The sequence below is a fragment of the Silene latifolia genome, chromosome Y, assembly GCF_048544455.1.
Source record: "Silene latifolia isolate original U9 population chromosome Y, ASM4854445v1, whole genome shotgun sequence".
Classification (NCBI taxonomy): Eukaryota; Viridiplantae; Streptophyta; class Magnoliopsida; order Caryophyllales; family Caryophyllaceae; genus Silene; species Silene latifolia.
The window spans coordinates 450,432,517-450,455,083 of NC_133538.1; the positions used below are offsets into that span (position 1 = coordinate 450,432,517).

Genomic DNA, 22,567 nt, shown 5'->3' on the forward strand with positions numbered 1-22,567 from the left:
ATTGGAAATCTTCCATTTCTTCTATGGTTGACTGTCCTCGTAATCTCCCAGAAGGAGATCATACACAATCATAATCCCCACAGAAAATCCAAGGATCCTGAATTTGATCAGCCAAATGTTTCAAGTCCTTCCAGAGAGACTTCCTTTCAGTGGTATAATTGAAAACATAAATCATAGTACAAAAGAATCGGAAATTCAAACTTATATCTGTAACCAGCATATGAATCATTTGAGCACTATAAAATAGAAATGGAACCTGAAATTTAGTTGGATTCCACAGCACCCATACTCTTTCAGCATTATGATAAGCTGTGTTAGTAGATACAGACCATCAATGGAAATATACAATTGTATCCTATTTAGAGACTTAGTTTTTACCTTAGTCTCAAGGAGACCAAATAGTCCTACTTGATGATTATGCATGAACCACTTAGTTTTTTTTGTTTTGTAGTACTATTCAACCCCCTAACATTCAGGAAGCCAATACTATGCATTGCCCCCAGATGAGAGTAATGCTTACCATTCGTGCCAATTCCAACCTTGGGAGTAGCATTGTTTAATGCATCTAAGAAGGTATATTGCTTAAGGTTAGAAGATTGTTGCCTAGCCTGTATAATAGCCTTTCTACTCAGAGTAACTACATGCCTTGTAGGGGTGTTAACTTGCCTATACGTGCCATCCTTATTCCAGGACACCTGAAGCTGATATTGCACTTCCTTTGGTGTTGTGACAACCACAGAAGGACCAGGTGCAGCCACAATAGGGGATACTGGTTTATCAATGACTACAGTGACAGTTGTAACATCATTATTTTTTTTGGGAACCCATTTCTTAGTTGGGGGAGCTGGTTGAGAGGTTTTTGGTTTAGGTTTCCTGGAGTGCTCACTCTCATGGCCAATCCCACCACACAAAGAGCATAAGATAGGTTTCCATTCCCATTCGAAATCAATCTAAACAATACTTCCATCCTCATCTAAAACTTTAACGAAATCCGGGAGTTTTTCACCGAAGGGTACCTCAAGTAAGATTCTCGCAAAACTTAAACAAGTTTTTTCCACCGTTGAGGGATCACTTCTGATGAATTGACCAATATGTCCTGCAATATTGGGTAAACATTTACCCCAAAACATCAGAGGCAAATTTAGGAGTGTAACCCAGACTGCAACGTTCTTAACATTATCCTTAGTTAGTTAAACATTAGGCTGCCAATCCCTAACAATAAGGGGCTTATTATCAAACAAATAGTGTCCTTGTTTAAGAACAGCCTCCTTACTCGCTTCATTCATGAACCTAACAAGAAAAACACCATTAGGTAAGAACGATACCTTATCAATCGGAAAATTAGTCCAAATTCTTCTTGCAAATCCTTCAATAATTTTCCAGGGTGGATTTGCTCCTAAAATGAAACACTGCACAGAAAATTTCCAGTGGTTAAGTTCCTCCTGTACATTCTCAACATTGCACTGCATCATCTCAGACGCCTCCTCTTCAATACTCGCCAGGGTTTGTTTACATTTACCTTTTACCAACCATTCTTCAACATTCTCATTAACTTCCAAGGAATCAAGTTCGAAAGGAGCGATTCCATTAAGCTCATTGATGTTCCTCGTTTTGTAAGACTCAGTAGTACGCGAACCATTTTTATGGTTTTGTGGAGCAAGTACAGAAAAAGCAGTCATATTTTTTGATTTTAGGGAAGATTTGGACGAAGAGGCTTGATTGTTCGAAGATCCTCTCGCCATTATTACCATATTATTGCATAGAAATATAGGGTTTTTTTGAGATGCTTTTATGAATTTTAGAGCTTTTCTCTCTCTAACTTATCTCTCTTCATTTTTTAGTTCCTGTGGGAGTTAATAATTAATAAAATTAACTTTTAATATTTTTTAGAATAAATGTGATTTATATTTTTTTAACAATAAATTATTTTTAATTCTAGTTGTTCAAAAAACTTGGACTCTCTCACGATGCCCGAAAAAGCCTCTTATATATATATATATATATATATATATATATATATATATATATATATATATATATATATATATATATATATATATATATATATTGTAATACTCCGTATTTATAAGTCTTTGGATACTCTATCGAGTAGGCCTTACTCTGTCGAGTAAGGGTGAGTTGCGTTTTAAAATAGTTTCTGACCTGTTGGGTACTCGATCGAGTAACGTAGGTACTCGATCGAGTAAGGGGGCACTCGATCGAGTACCTTAGCTACTCGATCGAGTAGCCGGTTTTACGGGGAGTTTTCTCGGGTTTTGTTAATTATGCGATTAAGGTATATAAGCTTTGTCGTCATTATTCTAAATCACTTTTGCAAAAACCTAAATTACTGTTTAAGAGAGAAAGCAAGCAAGTTCTTCATTCTAATCGCATAATTAGCAATCCCCGGAGTTTGGAAGGTCAGTTCGCGTCGTTGGTTATACCGTTGAGTTCCTTGCGTCGAGGGTAAGATCTATGTACCCTTTTTATTGTCTTTCCTTTGATTTGGTTAAACCCTAATTTAGAGTTTTGGGGGTTTATGTGTAGTATGTGATTTGGTAGCCTCTATATGTTGTATGATAGGAGGAGGGTTCATAGAGGAAGCTTTTGACTTAGCAGTAGAGACCGTCTGATTGTGTGCTTACCAGGTAGGATTTCCTACTCACTATTAGTCCCATAATGGGATGATTGTTAATGTGTTGAGATTGATTGTTTGATATAGTAATTGTATTGTGACGGCTGTGATTATGATTGTACATTGTTGATAGATTCAGACGGTTGTTGATATTGTGATTGTGATTGGTTGCCTATGGTTCTCGAGATGCGTTCTCAGCTGAGTGGAGTCACTTGCGGGAGTGGCTTCACGCCCTAGTTTCGCCCTTCGTGGAACCCGCCACAGAAGGGGATGTGCACATTAATGAACATGGGTTTATCGCTCACTATGTGGAGCGGGGATTTGGTGGGTACGGCTGCGGTCCCCCACTGGCAGGGCTGGTCCAGTGGACAGTCGGTGATTGAGATTGTTGGGATTGGTGTGGTTGTGTGTGTGTGTGACGGTTAAGCTGTATGTTTATCTTATTGTTGATATATTGAATTGTGTGATTAGTACTGACTGTAACACCCCCATATCCAGAGGAGCCTTAACTAGGCCTTCCTTAGCATATAAGGGCGTTACCATCTCGGTTACCCGAGGAAAGTAGTTATCAAACGTCAATAAAAGAACTATTAAGCTTTATTACAAGTGATTCAAACCAAAATACAATACAAGGTACAACTCAAAGACTACTCGCTATGACCATCATATCTCGTGAGGACTCATCCCCCGCCTGGACTCCACTATCCACAACATCAACACCTGCTAAGACCGACCGCTCACCATAAGGGATCACGGCAGTACATAACAAACAAACAACCAAACAAGGTCGATCTTGAGATAAGACAAGACAATGGCAACTACAATCAACAACACGAACAATGACAACAAATCCCAACCATAATCACAATAATCCAACCAAACTCATCACCGATCGTCCACCGGACCAGACCACTTCGCCAGTGGGGGACCGCAGCCGTTCCCACCTAAGCCCCGCTCATCATACGAGCGATAACCCTGTCCCATTAATGTGCACATCCCCTTCCGTGGCGGGTTCCACGAAGGGCGAAACTAGGGCGTGAAGCCACTCCCTCAACGACCCCACTCGGTAGAGAACGCATCTCGAGAACATCAACAACAACCACAACCATCACGATACAACAATTATAGCAGACAACCAAACACAACACAACCACAATATTCGACACACTAGACCATCTACAGAAAATGAGTAGGCGAACCTACCTTTACGCATCCGCAACCAATCCATGCCGACAAACAAAGTATCCAGCACACAAGCAAAGCCTATTACCATCATGCAAATATCTATTACTACAAGCAAAACCCTAACTATAGAAACAAAGGCACGGATGATGAATATGACATACCTATTAGGGGGAAACTCGGCAAAAGACCGCTACCCGACTCAAGAGACGCTCTCCTAAGGCTCAAGAATCTTCAAAAGGCATCCATGGAGGTTTTTAAGGTGAAGGGAAGGGAAAGGGGCGACTGAAGGATAAGAAGAAAGTGGCGGAAGTGATTTGCGGATTTAACAAAACGCGATATAAAACCCTCGTGAAAACGGGCACTCGATCGAGTACCCAACATACTCGATCGAGTGAACCCCTACTCGATCGAGTAACCTAGCTACTCGATCGAGTAGCCTCTACTCTATCGAGTACCACTCTTTCAACTCAACTCCAGATGACCTCGGCACTTAACTCTAAGGCTATTCCCGCTCCCAAGGTCGGTCAACAATGGTCAAAGGGTCCCTAAAAGGGCGGGTATTACAGTCTTCCCCCCTTAAAAAGAACTTCGTCCCCGAAGTTCAACTCACCTCTCCCGCTCCCGAACATAACACAACACTGTCTCCCCAACCTCCCGTTCAGACCACTACCTTTTGAAATATCCTCCCCCCCCATGTCATCATCATCATCGTCCATATTTATATCTAATAACTTTTACTACTATCATGCAAACACTATTACCGCTAACCGTTACCCTATATACCTATGAAACATCAAACTCGCCATGCGAATCACCACCCACGATCACTCGACATACGGTATCGACTACCCAACTATCGATCTAGAACAGGTCTCATACCAACTATCATGTGGTACAACCAATGCCACCGTGTTACTTGGTAACGTGATGCAAATACGATTCATCGCACTATAATAATTTTTTTTTTTTTTTTTTTTGAATACTAACACATTATAAACAACTACCAATAACATTATAAACGAGCAAGACATCATTCAAAACAACCTTTTTATTTTGCGACATTACTCTTCCCCTCTAAAAAGGAACTTCGTCCCCGAAGTTCACCACCCGAATACCAACGCGTATTAATTATTATTTTATTCCTGGCATAGGTTAACACAAATTATTTACCGCGGACATTACTACTAAGCGGTACTTGTTAAAATTGGAGACCATACATGACTCTCCGGGACAACTAGTTACCAATTCTAACTCACATTAACATTGCAAAGGGTGAAATGTACTTTAATGAGTAATGACAAGATAGCATAATGTAAAGGTAAAATAACAATAACCCGTCACCACCTCACTAATCGTTATCACGATGTATATAAAATCGAAATTTGACCCCCAACATATAGAATTGATGGTCCAAAGGTGTCATTACGCACTGATAGCCACATTAAACGTTAAACTTGCAATTATAAAACAATTGAACATTTTTAATTTTTGAAAACCCCCTGTAACAGTGCTACTCGATCGAGTAACCATCGATACTCGATCGAGTGCCATGCTACTCGATCGAGTGTCTTGGCTACTCGATCGAGTGGCCTACAGGTCAGAGACTTTTCCTTCCCTAATCTCCCGCAGCTACTTGATAGAGTACGAGGTACTCTATCTAGTACCTACAGGTCGAGGTGTTTTATAAACCTGCGACAGATCATGTAATGCATATCTCGGTCTCATAGAGATCGAGTCGGGATGGTTTTCCCGACTTCTAACATCCTGCAGTAAGTCAAAGTACCGAATCCGGCCTTATGGCCAACAACACAAGTCTAACAAAGTCTAAGAAGAAACAACTGCTAAAGTCTGATAACAACATCCAACATCTAAAACTAACTACTACTAACAAAGATAAGAACAAGGAGTGTCACTCCTCCTGCTGCTGCTGCTGCTCGTACATCATCTCATCACCACCACCACCCGAAGTACCTGCCCCCGATGACCCGATCCCCGCATCCCCTCCCCGCTCCGCTCCCGGGCTGCGTACCATGGAGTCAAGCCACCGTAAGGGAAGGACTGAGGTGTCCCCCACGCCGACCGATCCACCCCGTAGGAATGGAAAACCCCGAGTAGTCCCCAACTCCACTCCACCAAACTGGATGCGGTCCCTCGGTCCCTATCCCCTGAGTGTATGCCATCTCGTGCATGTTCCGGAGTGTCAAAGTAGATGACACTCTCTCCGACAAGTAGCTGGACCGCGTCTCCGGGGTGTCGAGATAGGGGTAGTACGGGAAAGGCTGCTGCTGCTGCTGCTGTGCCTCCGGCTGTGGCCTAGTCCCCGAGGCCCTCTCCCTCACTCGACGGGGTCCCCTCACCACTCGGGTCTCTCCACCCTCTGGACTTCCGCATTCCCGCCTTCGTCGGCTCCCGGCATCTCCGGAGGATGGTGCCATCAATGAGATAGGTCTGCGGTGGCGGGTCCGTCATCATCCTCCTCCTCCTCGTCATCCGAGTCCACAAATCACCACTGTCGGCTCCAAGGGCTCCGTGGCTGGGAGGTGCTCGGAGCCGGAATCTTCATCCAACTCATCCCCCACACCCTCCATGCTAGGCTACCGTCGACCAAGGTTCTCAACCACTTCAGGTCGAGATAGTATTCACGATCCATGGTAGGCACAGGGGTAACTAGAGGCACGTATGCCGAAGAGGCCTCAAAAGAGGTTAGCTTTTCAACTAACCGAGTGGCAATAGCACCACTGCTCAAGTATCGAGAAGGAGAAGAAGCCATCAAGGCAAGAGCAGCACAAACTATGGAAGGAGCATTGAAGACCACCTTCTTGGTCCGCTCCGGGTTCAGGTACGACATCAGAAGTAAGACCTCATGGTTATTCAACTTACTGATATCCTTTCTATCATAGAGGAGGTTTGAAAGAGAACGGAGAAAGACTCTCAAGGTGATGTCTTTGAACGTCGTTAATCGAAGATATTGCTCGAGGTGGGAGCTTGTTTCCCGAGTCAAGCAAGGCATTAGGCGGCGGACGCCGCACTCACCGGAATGTCGGTGATGGAGTCCTTGGGAGGCTTGGCCAACCCAAGGTGAGAGGCAAACAAATCCATGGTCAACAGAAAACCGGTATTCATCGGTCTAAACTCAAACGACCCGACCGGGTCATAGTTAAAGGAGCTCATGAATTCTAGGGTAAGGAAAGGGTAAGTGTGCTTCCTCAGCCGGTACAAACCCGTAAACCCCAAGGTCTCGAATATGTGACGGTCATCCGTCTCTATCTCCAACTCCTCTAACACAGCGGTGTCAATACACTTTGTAGGTCTCATCTTGCGTTTTTGTAAAGCTACAAAACGCTCCCTTTGCTTGAAATCAACAAACACAACTGTAGGGTGTTCGGGGACCGCGGGTACCACGGGCCCGCTCCCCTCCCCTGTCTCAAGTGTGTTACCCCTCCCCCGCTTACTTTGGCGAAGCCCAAAGTTCAGTCTCGGCATCTGTTTTAGGCATAAGTCCAAACAACTTGTATAAACATTCAAGCACTTGTTTCATGTAATTTGAACTCACATACCCAGCTAAGCACACAACTTTCCAACAAATTTTGACATGTGAAGCACATAATTCATGCTATTAACCTTGAATATTAAGATAAGTACACATGTTTATCAACAGTTTCTAAAATTTTAACATACAAGTTCAAATTATTACTACTCACAAGCCACGGTGGTGAAGGAAATTATCATGACGGTTACATATGTTTGACAAATTTGAATATCCTAGCATGATTCTAAGGTCATTCCAGGCACACTTCCAATCACCGGTTACTAAATCAAGAGAAAGAGTAAGGAATTTTATAGCATATCGTCATCACTTCCATATTATGTTCAATAACCCAACTAAATTTTTCAGACGGTCTTTACAGCTGAGACAATTTTGGCATAATCTCATCAACAATCGTTCCTACTATCATACTCAGGTTCGACTCATACTTATAATGTCAATTGCAACATAAATTTTCAATTATAAATCACGAATTTCCATTTGGGGCACTTTTAAGACGGAGTTTTAAGGCAAATTTTTAAGGGTAAAATAATCAAAATCTATCCTCCATCATAATATAAACAATGCTTAAAGCTTAATTCTACCATCTAACCATTGCAAAACAACCAAAAATCAACTTCAATTTTGGTAACCCTAGAAATTTCGATTCCAACTATGTATGTTTCTAATCTAATCTACAGCAATTAGTCACCAACAAGCACGAATAGGAGGCATGTGAATCATGTTTCAACCATCAAAACAACAATTTACTCATGTGAATCGAAATTTTCAGATTATTTCACTATTTTAACACATTCAAAGTAACAAATCACATAAATTATGAAGAATAACATACCTTGATTGATTAGTAAAGTAAAGAAACGAATTAAACAAGAAAATCAACCCCAAGAATCACTACTAACCCAAGGGAAAGAGAGGATTTGAGAGGAAAAAAAAAAAGAATTTGAGAGTGATCTAGGATGGGTGTGTCGGAATATAGAAGAATAAGAAGAAGAATTAGAAAGATTAGGGGTTTTATGAAAACCCGCAGAAGTTACTGCCCAGAAACTTACTCGATCGAGTACCTGGGGTACTCGATCGAGTACCACCCTACTCGATCGAGTGGCTTGGCTACTCGATCGAGTACCACCCTACTTGATCGAGTAGAAGCTATTTCGTCGAGTATCTATAGGAAATTTCACCATATCCCGACGTCATAGTCTCTTAACTAGATCGTGTAAGGTCTACTCAGTCAAGTAGGCACTTGCACTCGGTCAAGTTTAGTTAAGTACTCGGTCTGAAGTATGAAGTAAACCGAGAATACCTGCAAAACAACATAAAGTGTCGAGTCCAAACCAAGTTCGGGATTCGACACTAATCATCACCTTCAATCACGTTTTATAACCATTATCGCGCCAAATACAACCCTTCAATAACTAAGAGACATATTACGTTACGTTATACAATTACCTAACTCGGTCTACCTGTCACCGAGTTATTTATAATCTAGTCGTGTCATTTTATTGCACTTAAACTTGTTTTACCTGTTACTACTGAACTCATGCTTACCTCCAGTTGAAGCGGATGATTAACATTATGCATACTTTTCAAAACAAATTAATCTACCATGTTTCACATTCTATCATAAGCAATCTATTTTGCATAGATCAAATATTACGCAGCGGAAAAATTTCAACTAACTAACAAAGCATATACACATTACCATATGCCGTGATTCTAATTATTACTCATCTATACTATAATTATCATTGGAATCATCGCGGTAGGATCTATAAACTCACTTACAACTTCCGTCGCCATTAACTTACGGCGAACACCTACGTGTTCACTATCCATGTTACAACATTCAGTTCCACATTTTCACGCATTCCTATCACTTAAACTTTCGTCACATATCTCATAGCCATTACATAGGCTCACCAATCATCTAAGGACCTTACTCATCTCATTGACAATTACCCTACACGGTCTAATATATCACTAATACACCCCTTATCAATTCTAATCAAAGACCTAACCGGAAATAGCCCCGGCACAATTTAACATACACAGCACACATAGACACACGGACTCCACATTCCCATCCCACGTGACTGGCTTAAGTGTCATGGGGCCAAGATTTTGAAATGAGGGCGCCTACTCACCCAAAATCTAGCATCAGCTGGGGCTCCCATTACACATACACCAGGTTCATTTTATTAGACTCCCTACGTTCATTATGTTCATTTGTTACAGTTCCAAAATCGTCGCTCGATACCACTTTGTAACACCCCGTATCCGGAGGAGCCTTAACTAGGCCTTCCTTAGCATATAAGGGCGTTACCATCTCGGTTACCCGAGGAAAGTAGTTATCAAACGTCAATAAAAGAACTATTAAGCTTTATTACAAGTGATTCAAACCAAAATACAATACAAGGTACAACTCAAACACTACTCGCTATGACCATCATATCTCGTGAGGACTCATCCCTGCCCGGACTCCAGCTATCCACAACATCAACACCTGCTAAGACCGACTGCTCACCATAAGGGATCACGGCAGACACATAACAAACAACCAAACAAGGTCAGTACTGAGATAAGACAAGACAATGGCAACTACAATCAACAACACGAACAATGACAACAGTCCCAACCATAATCACAATAATCCAACCAAACTCACATCGATCGTCCACTGGACCACCACCGCGCTGGGGGACCGCAGCCGTTCCCACCTAAGCCCCGCTCATCATACGAGCGATAACCCTGTCCCATTAATGTGCACATCCCCTTCCGTGGCGGGTTCCACGAAGGGCGAAACTAGGGCGTGAAGCCACTCCCGCAAGTGACCCCACTCAGCCGAGAACGCATCTCGAGAACATCAACGCTAGAAAATAGAAAAATTTGTTAGAAGCAAGTCTTTCAGTCATTTGGTCAACAAAAAGGGAGGGGGAAGTGGTCTTTCTTGGTGGCAGCATTCAACTGTCTATAATCAATGCACATCCGCCACCCTATCACAACTCGTGTCGGTATTAATTCATTTTTCTCATTTTTAACCACAGTAGTCCCTCCTTTCTTCGGAACTACCTGAACTAGGCTAACCCACTTGGAGTTGCCAACTGTATAAATAATACCTGCATCGAGTAGTTTCATCACCTCAGCCATAACAACTTCCTGCATCTTCGGGTTCAACTTGCGTTGACCACCCATCGTAAGGCTTGTGGCCTTCCTCCACTCTATCATGTGCATACAAACATCGGGCCGATGCCCTTAATGTAATCCAAAGAGTAACCTAGAGCCTTCTGTTTTCTTAAGCACACACATCAAAGCGGACATACCGGTCATCATTAAGCTTAGCACTAATAATAGCTGGGTACTGCTCTGTATCATCTAGGAAAACATACTTAAGATTGGGAGGAAGTGGCTTACGCTCTGGCACCTTTACCTGTATAGCATAGACAGAATCAACTTCAATGGTGTAGCAAGTGTTTACCAAATTATCGTTGGCCAGGCTTAAAAGCATCTCGTCTTCTTCCTCATCGAGCTCGTAGCTCTCCATTGAAGCTACCAAAGCATCTGGCTCCTCAGCATTCTCTGCTGTATTACCTGCACACTCATCTGGACGAGTTAGATCAGCCAAGGGATCCTTGGCTAAGGATTCCCTCCAATTACAAGTAACAGCCCTGTCAACAATATCAATGGAGTAACACGTATCATCATCAGCAGGTTCAGTCGCCTTGTGAGCAAGACTGAACTCAATGGTGTCATCTCCTACCTCTAAGGTTATGGTTCCGCGTTTGACATCTATTACAAATTTCAAAGTATGTAAAAATGGTCTACCTAAAATAATAGGTATCTGACTGTCCTCTGCAATGTCCAAAACAACGAAATCGATAGGAATAAAAAACTTACCCACTCAAACGGGTACATCCTCTAGAACTCCTATAGGTCTCTGAGTCGATCTATTTGCCATTTGAACGGTGATATCGGTCACCTTGAGTCTACCAATATTTAACCTTTCTCAAACAGAATACGGCATCACACTGACACTGGCCCCTAAATCACAAAGGGCCTTTCCAATTTCGTGGTTACCTATAGTGCAAGGAATTGAAAAACTACCCGGGTCCTTTAATTTAGGTGGTATATTAATTTGTGAAAGAGCATTGCATTCTTCCACAAAAGCAACATTACCATCATCACGAAAATTTCTCTTACGATTTAAAATGTCTTTCATAAATTTTGCGTAAGAGGGTACCTGTGTAATTAGATCAGTGAAAGGAATTGTTACCTTGAGATTTTGGACCATCTCCAAAAACTTACCAAACTTGCGCTCCAGCTTAGTATTCTTTAAACGCTCCGGATACGGGACTGCAACACGGGCCGTAGGATCAGCAACCTTCGACTTCCGTAAGTTTAAAACTTCCGTCAAATCATCAATGAGTGTAGAATCATGCAAATTAGTTGACGGAATTGCGTCCTGCACTGAAGAACCGGTCGATCGACTGATAGGAGTGGTCGATCGACCAAGTTGGCTGGGCGTGAACAGTTCCTGGACAGAAGCTTGTTCGTCAGGAGTCTCAGTCGATCGACTGATGGTGTTGGTCGATCGACCACCTGTGCTGGGTATGAATAGTTTCTGATCAGAAACTTTTTCATCTGACACTCCAGTCGATCAACTGACAGTAGTGGTCGATCGACTAGAAGTACTGGCAATTGAGCTCGTTTTTGCACCAGAAATTAAACTAGCTCCTTCATCATTTCCCGAGTCTCCTCTTGGCTTGTCGGGACCTTCATAAGAGAGGCAACTTCTAAGATTAATGGCATTGATCGTTTCAATTGGCCCTTCACATTTGCTTGAAGAATTGGCGACTTGCTTAGCCTCTATATTCTCCAACTTCTTCACAAAATTCTTTGAGGACTCGATCCCGGCTGCTTCTATATTCGCCACTTGAATCAAAAGAGTTTGGACCATTTCTCTCAATTTCGCGGTCTCATCTGAATTATGGACAGGAATTTCAACTCTTTTCTTGGAAGCTTCAGAGGCCTCGAGCTTCTCGAGACGAGCAGTAATAGAAGTAATGAGTGTCACAACGGTACTCATTTCATCACTTTGCTTTCGTGACTTTCCACGTGAACTTCCAAACTCAGCTCTATGGACTGACATCTCCTCAATAGTGTTCCAACCTTTATTTTGACCGGTATTGTTTTGGAACCTACCATTAGCAGCTGCATCCAGGATGACCTTGTAATCATCATATAGAGCATTATAGAACAAATTGCAAAGGTACCACTGCTGAAAACCGTGGTGAGGGACGGATCGAACCAAGTTCTTGAAACGTCCCCATGCTTCACAAAACTCCTCATCATTTCCTTGCTGGAAGTTAGCAATTTTACTTCTCAAAGCATCAGTATTTGTAAGTGGGAAGTATTTTTTGTAGAAGGCCAATGCAAGAGATGTCCAATCTGTGACTCCAACTGCTACCCTATCTAGGTAGCGGTACCATTCTCGCGCCGAATCCTTTAAGGAGTACAAGAACATCACCCCCTTTACTTCATCCTGAGTCACCCCAGGCGTTATAGGTATGTAACAGCAGTAGTCTGTGAAAATTTCCATATGCTTCAGGGGGTCCTCATCTGGTAAACCGGCAAACTGATTTCGCTCCACTAAATAAATATAGGAGGAACAAAATTCGAACTTACCAGTAGTAGGGGTAGGTAACGCGTGCCCCTTTGGAAGATGGTGCTCCTTCGGCTGAAGATTATCATATATTGTAGCCATATTCTCCAAACTGAGAGTACTCAAGTCTTCCTCTCAAAAACCTGTCTTCTAACTGTGCAAAAGCAAAACTAGAAGCAAAGGTAAGCAACGGCCTCAAGGAACCAAAGCTCCATGAGACAAGAAAAATAAACTAAAAATAAAGCAAACAGAATTACACCGTCTCCCCGACAACGGCGCCAAAATTTGATATCGTCGTTTTGTATCAAAATTAAATTTATAATTCCAAACTAAAACTATAGCTAGTGATAGTAAGGGTCGAACCACAGAGAGACAAGATCAATTCTATTTGCTTATTTCAGTCTATAAAAGTAATAATTAATGGGGGGTTTGAAATTGGTTGACTAATTTGACTAGTTTCTAAAATAAGAATTTCTCAACAAGATAAAACAGAAGATCGGGAACTTCGGTTCACCATGGCTAAGGTCAGGTCAATAAGGTAGCAAAGGTCTTATAAAACGGTCATAGGGAATATGAACAAGCCTTTCGATCTATGCTCAAATTAACCTTACGGTCTACTAACTCCCAAGAATTTCTCAAAACTTTCGCTCAAAGGATATTCAAATCTAATGATAATTTTAAATTACTAATCTTTCAATCTAGTAAAAGGGTTTATCTAAAGACAACAAGATCGATATGGAAGAATTCATGCTAACCAAATAATCCTAGTTTACACCATGGCTCACCTCGTTCCCAATCAATAAAATTAGCTACACATGATTACAACTACGACAATTGCTAAATTAAAGACAAAGAACAAGACCGACATAATTGAAATTGAATAAAAGACAAAAGACAAGAGATGAATTGCTGGAATTAAGTTGGTAAAACAAGAATTGAAATAACAAGAATTAAAAGAAGAAGGAATTTGCATAAAACTTACTAAATGAAATGATGAACAACGTAATCAAATTCGAGGTTTTCCGTTTCCAAAACTAGATCTAAAAACTGAGTTCTTGAATAATGAAAAAGCATAACCTAATAATTGCTGCGTTCTACTGATAAAAGATGCCAAAAGTTAATTACAAATTGGGCTTTTAAAAGTCTAATACGAAAAATCAATATCAGCTCGCAGATTGGTCGATCGACCGGTCAGCATGGTCGATCGACTGATCACTTCAGAACAGTAGCCTCTGCTGTACTTTAATGGTCGATCGACTGTGCCGCATGGTCGATCGACTGGCTGGGCTGTGTAGAAACACCTTCTTTTCCTCAAAAACAGCTCTTCACTCCAATGCACGCATCCCAAGGTGGGTGAATCCGAACTCCCTTCTTCCAAGCTTCCCTGAAGCTGCCTCCGGAGGACGATTCAGGCTTGATTTAGCTTACTTCCACTCATTCCTACAATAAATCATAGAAAATGCAAAGTAAACCGTTTCGGGAGAAATAATAGCTTAAAGCTAACAAATACGCATGGAAATACGTGCCAAATCCGCAGATAAAGTGTATAGAATATGCACGTATCATAATTCTTTTACCCTTTACTCTTTATTGTTTATTTCCTCATTCTCTTATCATGTTTACACTTGTTGTGATGATTGACACCATTAATGACATGTTTACTATGATAATAAGTGAGTAGTCTCTTAACTAGGATTATTGGGTAATTAGGGGAAACCAACATGGGATTAATCATGCTTAATCTAATATGCTTTCATAATTAAATTGCTTGCTTGTTGTGATGTCAGCCTATGCACATGTTATGTTTGATGAAATGCTAAGCCTATGAATCCTTGCATTTTTACCCATCTCTTATCTACTCAACAAGACTTGTATGATATAAACCAACTCGAGTCTTGTTAGACCATGCATAGAAGTTGAATAGGAGGAAATTAAGTCGACTTGTAGGTGTTGTAAAATCTAATCGATTCGGCTCTGAGACCCAACTCTGCCTATGAACCGTGAGACATAAATCAACTCGGTTCCTTTACAACATTAATTGATTGCAACTTTGTAAACATGTTTGTATGATCAACACCATGAATCCCCTATGACCCCATGACATCCTATTACTCTTTAATACTTGTTTACACCTCTTTTTAATTTATTACTTTCATTAGTTTAGAATACAACTACAAACCCCATCAATTGTGACACTAGCATAAATTGAGATAGATAGACTTAGAACCCAAAGCACACCGTCCCATGGATCGACCTCGACTTACCACTAACTAGTTGTTTTTTGAGAATTATAAATGTGTTTGATTGGATGTGTGACGACCAACTCTTGTCTTATCAGTTAGGGCACAACGTTTGTTTTAATTGCATAATAGAGAAACTCTTTGCGTTTTATAAAAAAACTTGAATTATATTTTTATTTAGACATATTTTACATCATAACAATTATTGAGGTACATTTCTAAACTATAATGAGTACACTACAATATTCTTGCTAGTCGTCACACGATAATGCCAAATATTATGATGAAATCCACAAATTTGTATCAAATACTCATGATATGGTATTTGGCAAGAATGCAATGTCAATGTCATAGATTTTCAAGAAGGAATATGTTGGAGTCACACGACCAACTTCCTTGATCTTTACTTATTGGGGTTTGTATCTATTTTAGTGTCTAACACCTTCTATTTCGAACCTAGTTCTATCCTTCACAATTAAGTAAGGTACTTACTTCTTATTGCTCCCACTGACTTCAAGAATTTCTACTTGATGAAGAGTTATCTTCATATAAATTCCTAGTTAATCCTTCACAAGGGTTAACTCTATTGTGGTATTTGGTTAATCAAAATTTCCAACAAATCAATTTACCAATTTAACATTGTCATGTTCTTAATAACTTAAGTATTTGATGACAAGTGTTTAGTTTGAGCAATAAGACTTTTGAACCGTGGATGCATAGATGATATTATCAAAACATATTTTGACTAATCATTACTTCTATTCACACTTCTTTACAAGAAATCATACATAGGCATGTTAGGAATTTATGATACTAATCTTATATGACATAGGACAACTCCTATGAAGTTCTATTGAATAGAACTATTCCTATGGAGCTAGTCCATGCCCTATTTAAACGGTTTAATTGACGCTTTTTAGAAAGGAGATTCTATTTGTCTTTGGCTATAGTGGTTTAATGGAGACATAAGTTAAAATAGAAATGATAAAGAACAACATAAAACAACGAAATAGTGGGAAAAGAAACATTCATCGTTAATATATGAAAACATTTTAGCATGTTTTAGCATTTATATAATGACCTCCACCCAATTATATAGATGATTCCGAGATCCAAATCCATAATAACCCGGGCACGGGGAAACCGATACATCCCTCACTAATATAACTCGGTGGGTTAACTCTTCAACCGATTCTACAATTAGAACTCTCGGTCTACGAAATTACGTTAAGTTCATCTCTAGCCCCGGAACATAAGACTAGTCTTTATGTCCCGTTGAGTCCAACCAAATTTCGCATGTAATAACGTTTTATTACCCTACTTACCCAATGAAAAATGAAAGCACCCCGGGAAAACCGAACCTACCCCAAATGTCACGGGGATTCATGGGTCCTACTATTTGGTAAGGCTTAATCTCAATTTTTTTAATATGTGTGAGGTCGAGTCAATTTATTATCTATCAAATTTTAAGTGGACTAAATTTTTGAACTAACGACAATTATAATTGACACGGTCGAATACTCGATATAATATGCATGTTTAGTTTATGGCGATTTGGCAATGCATGCAAACATATAAAGGAAAAATGCAAATTAATAAATAAATTTCCTAGTATGGCCTTCCTAAAATAGAAAATATAATATTCTATTTACAAATTCGGAAACCAACTCCATTGGTCCCTTGAACTTCAAGTGGCACGCTTCCTAAGGACTCCGTCTTGATCGGAATGCCTTTCCGATTGGCACCGTCTTGAAGGAACTCCGGAATTACAAATAATAATAAAATTACATAGCATTTCTATTATACATTTCTAATAATGAATCTAGTAAAAATAAAAGTGATACGAGATCACATTATAATTACAACTGAATTGGTATTCCCTTACATTACGGGTAATACCGATTAAAACTAAGGCCATACTAAGATAAAATTACATAATTCAAAATTACATAAATAAAATATGACATTCATAAATAAAATATTCAGCATAAATATATATGTCTAACCTGCCAAATTAATGTGCCAAATCGCTCTACTTAAATCTTATATCTTATATAATCCGGTTTTATGGAAATGCGTGATAATAACTTATTAAAATCACAAATCAATACTTAAATCAAATTTAAGCCCAAGTTAATTATCCTAACCTTCTTAGGACTCAAAAATTAGTCTTCACTAAACATTTGACAATAATTCAACTTGGTTTTGTATTATTGCTTATTTAAACTTCTTTTAATCAGAATAATTATGAAATAATTCCTAATAAATCATAAAAATTTCAAAAATTTCAAAATTACATTTTTGCATAAACCGGAATATTACCAAGATTCCAAAAACTCAATAAAATTTGCCCCCAAAATATTTATAATTTACTTCATTAATAAATCGTATAAATCATAACGTTTACCATTTAATTCCAAATTAAACATAAAAATTATGAAAAAATCAAAATAAAAGTTTTGAACATCCTTAAATAATTTCCAGAACCTGGAAATGGCAAAATTTCAACCAAAAATATCGAATTAATTTTTATGACTAATAAAATTGCCCTTTTATCGATTTATCATATAAAAAATCAATAAACATACCAAATCAATCAAAATTAATCATGCAACTTTAGATCTGATGTCCATATCATATATACAACATTAGGGAAGAATTCCATGCCATAAAATTTATTTTAGCTATTTTTGCTAAAAATAGTCACTATTTATATCATTTTAACCATTAAAATTATAAATGATGCATAATAAATCATATTTATCTCAAATTTTACATACGATCTGTAAATATGCATGTGACATCATATTAAAATTTCATGGCCTGTTTCGAAGTTTAACTATTTTTAGTCATTTAACCTCCATTTATAGCATTTTTATCATATAAAAATCACAAATCATGCAATATTAATCACATTAATACGAAATTTCACATAAAATAATTAAAATATGCATGTGAGGTCATACTAAAATTTCATGGTCAGTTTCAAAGTTTAACAATTTTTAGTAAATAAAAGTTCATTTTACTCATTAAAATGTAATTATTTCACTAAAAAAAACATTAAAATTAGCAATAATCATCCATAAATCATCAAAATGACCTAAAAAAATTTTAGAACCAGAATTTATAACATGCATGTAAATTTCGTGGCCTATCTTATATGTCACAAATTTCTAGTTTTTATTTTGTTATCAAATAACTCATAAAGAACCATAAAATGATATGCATGCAACACCAAAGCTCTTGATGCCAATTGTTAGGTTCATATACCCCTATTAGACTCATCTAATTAATTTTTATAAATTACTCATAATTTATGTCATGTGGATCTAGTTGCATGCAAGATGATTTTATACAAAATAAGAAGAAAAACATGTTTCTTACATTATATGTGGGACAAAAATGGGCATAAGTGTAGGACTCCTTCCTACACTTGATCTTGAGCTCATAATATTGGATGATCCTCCAAGATCACCAAATCTTCAATGTAGAAGATCTCCTCTTAGTTGCACCCAAGACTATCCCATAACACTAATAATATTATTAACTAGATAACATATATTAGTAACCCTTAAATTTAAATCTAATATTAGGATTATTACTACGCTAGTAATATGTGAGGTTTATTAGATTTTTGAACATTTTGCATAAACAATTTATGTTGTAAGTGTAGAGAGAGGTAGAGTTTTTTTTTCTTATTACCCATAAGAAAAATAAGAATGAGTACATAAATGAAAACTACACCACTAGAGTGAAAGGGGGGCACCGGTTTTTCTACTCATGGGGAAGGGTAATTTCTCTTTTCAAAACTCCTTTTGTTCTTACCCATAAGTTAGAGTAGGTCCTAGGGTTTTAAGGCATGCTTATGGTGTAATGATGATGTCCTAAGCATACAATAAACTAATGACAAAATCATCACCCATTAACCCCTAATCCAACCGCTTTTCATACATAAAATGGACCTCCATTTTATCTTTGTAATTTGTCATTTGTAATTTGGTAGGTCATGTTACATATAACATGTTATTTGATATTATAATGCATATTTAACAAATTAAATATAATTTTATATCAAATAAATTACATTTATCAAATTGACTAGTAATTCATAATTACATGTATATAAAATGGGTCATTTTAAGTATAGTCAATATAATCTACAATATTTTGCAATTATGATTAACTAATTACTCTTATCTCAAATGTTTCATAAACATTAATCAATTTTAGTAATATAACATATTAATTACTAAATTGAATCTTATTTAATCAAATTACAATAAGATATATAATTCTCACTCATTTATAAACTTTGTTCTATTTAAGGATTTAATGAATCTGTATCGACATACAATTAATTAACTTATCAGTTAGGAATTGTCATATAAGTGTGACCTTAAGGGATCAACTGATCACCACCGTCAAACGACAGTAACGTCAAACTCTAGTCAGTCAATCGTTACCGATTAATGTTGATCAGTTGACAATATATTGAATCATCCCTTTTGTATTCTTGTTATGATATTTAATATGTGATCACACTATTGTTGAGGACACATACTCCAACAGTATGTGGACAAGGGACTTAATACATGGCCCTTGGTCACATCTCTTGGCATAGTCGCATCTCCTCGACATATACGGACTTGTGGACTTCATAGTAGCTTGTCAAGCTTACCTCAACTAGGAATGAGCTTCCCCAACTAAGAGTGAACTGAGTACACTTGAGTGAGTTGGTCGTGAGCTGGAGTGAACTATTGTTGAGCTGCCCGGAGCTAGTGTAGACTTTGTATATGCTTGTATGCTTCATGTGAGCTACCATAAGCCTCCTTAACGCATCATGGGAGCTTAAAATAAGCGAACCGTGACATTCTCCCTCACTTGAACGGTTGACGTCCTCGTCAACTCGCTATTTGACGTGACCATGTCCGTTGATAAGAATTACTTTGGTTTCTCATGATCACGCCTTGGCGAAATGCTATTGTTTGCTTGAGGTTCGTCTTTGGACAACTTCTTTGATCTTCTTCTTGATTGGCCAAAGGCTTACCTTTTTCTCCAACTTCTTGGGTCTTCTTCCTCGCTTAACTTGCGTTATACCCAACATTTCTTTAATTGGACGGGTCTCTCATCTTGACAGGTCGGCTAGAGATCCATACTTAATTCTTTCTTCACAAATATTGATGTCGAGCTGCTGTTCTTTGATGGAAATAGTGAGTCGGTCCTGGGCCAATGTCCATGTCCTTATTGGCTCCATAAAATAGGCACCAAGCGAAACATCCTCACTTTCTACATCGACAACCATGAAGTTTGTCGTTCCTACCCAATCACCAACTTGGAGGGGCACCTCATATGCCATGATGCATGTGAGATACTTAGAGTACTTTTTCGATCTTATAGTTGATTGGATGCAGGAAGACTTGATATTGTCACGTATGGCTCGTTTGAGGGGCAAGATGTTATGCAACGCTCTTGGATCCATCGAAATATTTGCCAACACATTGTTGACTCTCCCTTGTGTTGTCCATAGACAGCTTGGTGGTAAGGCATCACTTACGTCCACGGAAGTATCATCATATGGGGCTTCGTTGTCTTCAACTTTGTCGACCCCGTAATCTTCTTCACTTGTGCTTGGTGAATTGTTGGCATTTGATACTTGTCCTCATTCGCATGATGCTGCCTCATTCGCATGAATTCTCAAGGACAATACATCTTCTTTTGAGGCCTCCTACGTAAAAATTATTCTCTCTTGTGTACTTCATACGCATGATGCAGCCTCTTTCTCAGGCCCGTTGTTTCTTGTAGCGTGTTCAACCTACGAACATTCTTCTTCGGTGCCTTGTGCGACATGAGAGGAACTCGTATGTGGCCTTTAATGATCACGGCCTGATTCCCTTCAAAAGTGACTGGCGCAACAGCCTGGATGAGTTTTAAACCTAGAATACAAGCATGGTCATCGATAGTCACCACGATAAACTACGTTTTTCCCTTCCAATCTCCTATACGGATTGGTACTTTATAAGCGACTCCCTCAATTGGAATTGTCGGTGGGTTCCTAGCCTTTAAAGAACCTGTTGACTTTGTGTACCTTACACCTAATTTTGTGGCTTCCTCCATAGTTATCATATTAAGGGTCATGCCACTATCAAGTAGAGGAGTAATGGGTTCTCCATTAATCTGGGCTTCAACGAACATCAGGTCCTTGACTTGGTCGTCTCTTGCCTTTCCTTAGGGGAGGGTCCATTGCATTCACCAGCATCCCTGTGTGCTTCGGACTTTCCCTTTGGTTTCTAGGATATGTTCTTGGCAAACGAGGCGCTCTCAATTTGGCTTTGTCATTTGATTTCTCCTTGTTGGTATACGCCTTGAACATGGCGTTTATCTTTCTCTTTTGTGGGCAATCATAAATGGCATGTGGGCCATCACACGAGAAACATTCTGTTCTCTTTTTTACCACGTCTTTTTGTGATCCATCCTTGGGCTTTCTCGTGTCCTTGGTCTTGAAGGACTCCTTCTTTGGTTTGTGGTGGGAGAAAGTTTCACCCCGACTTTTCTCTTTGAACATCTTTCGGTTCTTAATGAAGTTCTTTTCTGATTTCTCATATGTGTCATCCAATGATTCCGTAGAGATGATAGTGTCACTGATGGTCTTTACATTGCGACACTGGAGTTCTCGTTCTGCCCAGTCTTGTAGACCGTCCATAAAGTAAAGAAGAGACTGATTGTCGGGCACCGATCAATCTCTAGTAAAAGGGAGGTATATTGCTTGACATACTCCTGAATGATCCTTGTTTGCTTCCATCTCCGTATCCTTTTCAAGGCAATCTCCTCGGCATTTGCTGGCTAAAATTGTTTCTTTAAGTCGGACTTGAATTCATTCCAAGTGTTGATGGTACATGTTTGCCCTTGTAAATCTTTTTCTCGTCTCCTCCACCATAAGATGGCGTCTTTGGACAAATACATTACGACTATGCCAGTCTTTGCTTCTTCACCGATTATGCGAACATTCTTGAAATAACATTCCATGCTCCAAAGAAAGTTGTCAATTTCCTTAGAGTCTCTCTTTCCTTCATACTTGGGTGGTAGCGGTACTTTGATCTTTGGTGTGCCCAAGTGTGAAGCGTTCTCGATGCTTTTTATACGAAGATCAACCAACTCTGCCTTTATCTCTTTACATGTGTTGGTTAGGCCGTTTATCTTCTTAAAGATTAGGCCTACATCCATGGTCTCGGTCATAGAGGCATCCCCTAATGCCTTAACGCGTTGCAAAAACCCATTAAAAGAACCTTGTTGCACGCCTAAGT

The 22,567-nt window shown here is 39.2% G+C and overlaps 1 non-coding gene across 1 annotated transcript; it reads left to right on the forward strand.

Moving 5' to 3' along the window:
* The first annotated feature begins 12,646 nt into the window (after positions 1-12,646).
* On the forward strand, positions 12,647-12,755 carry LOC141636596 (small nucleolar RNA R71). The gene has a single exon (XR_012541201.1). It is a non-coding gene; the product is annotated as a small nucleolar RNA R71 (small nucleolar RNA).
* Positions 12,756-22,567: the final 9,812 nt, after the last annotated feature.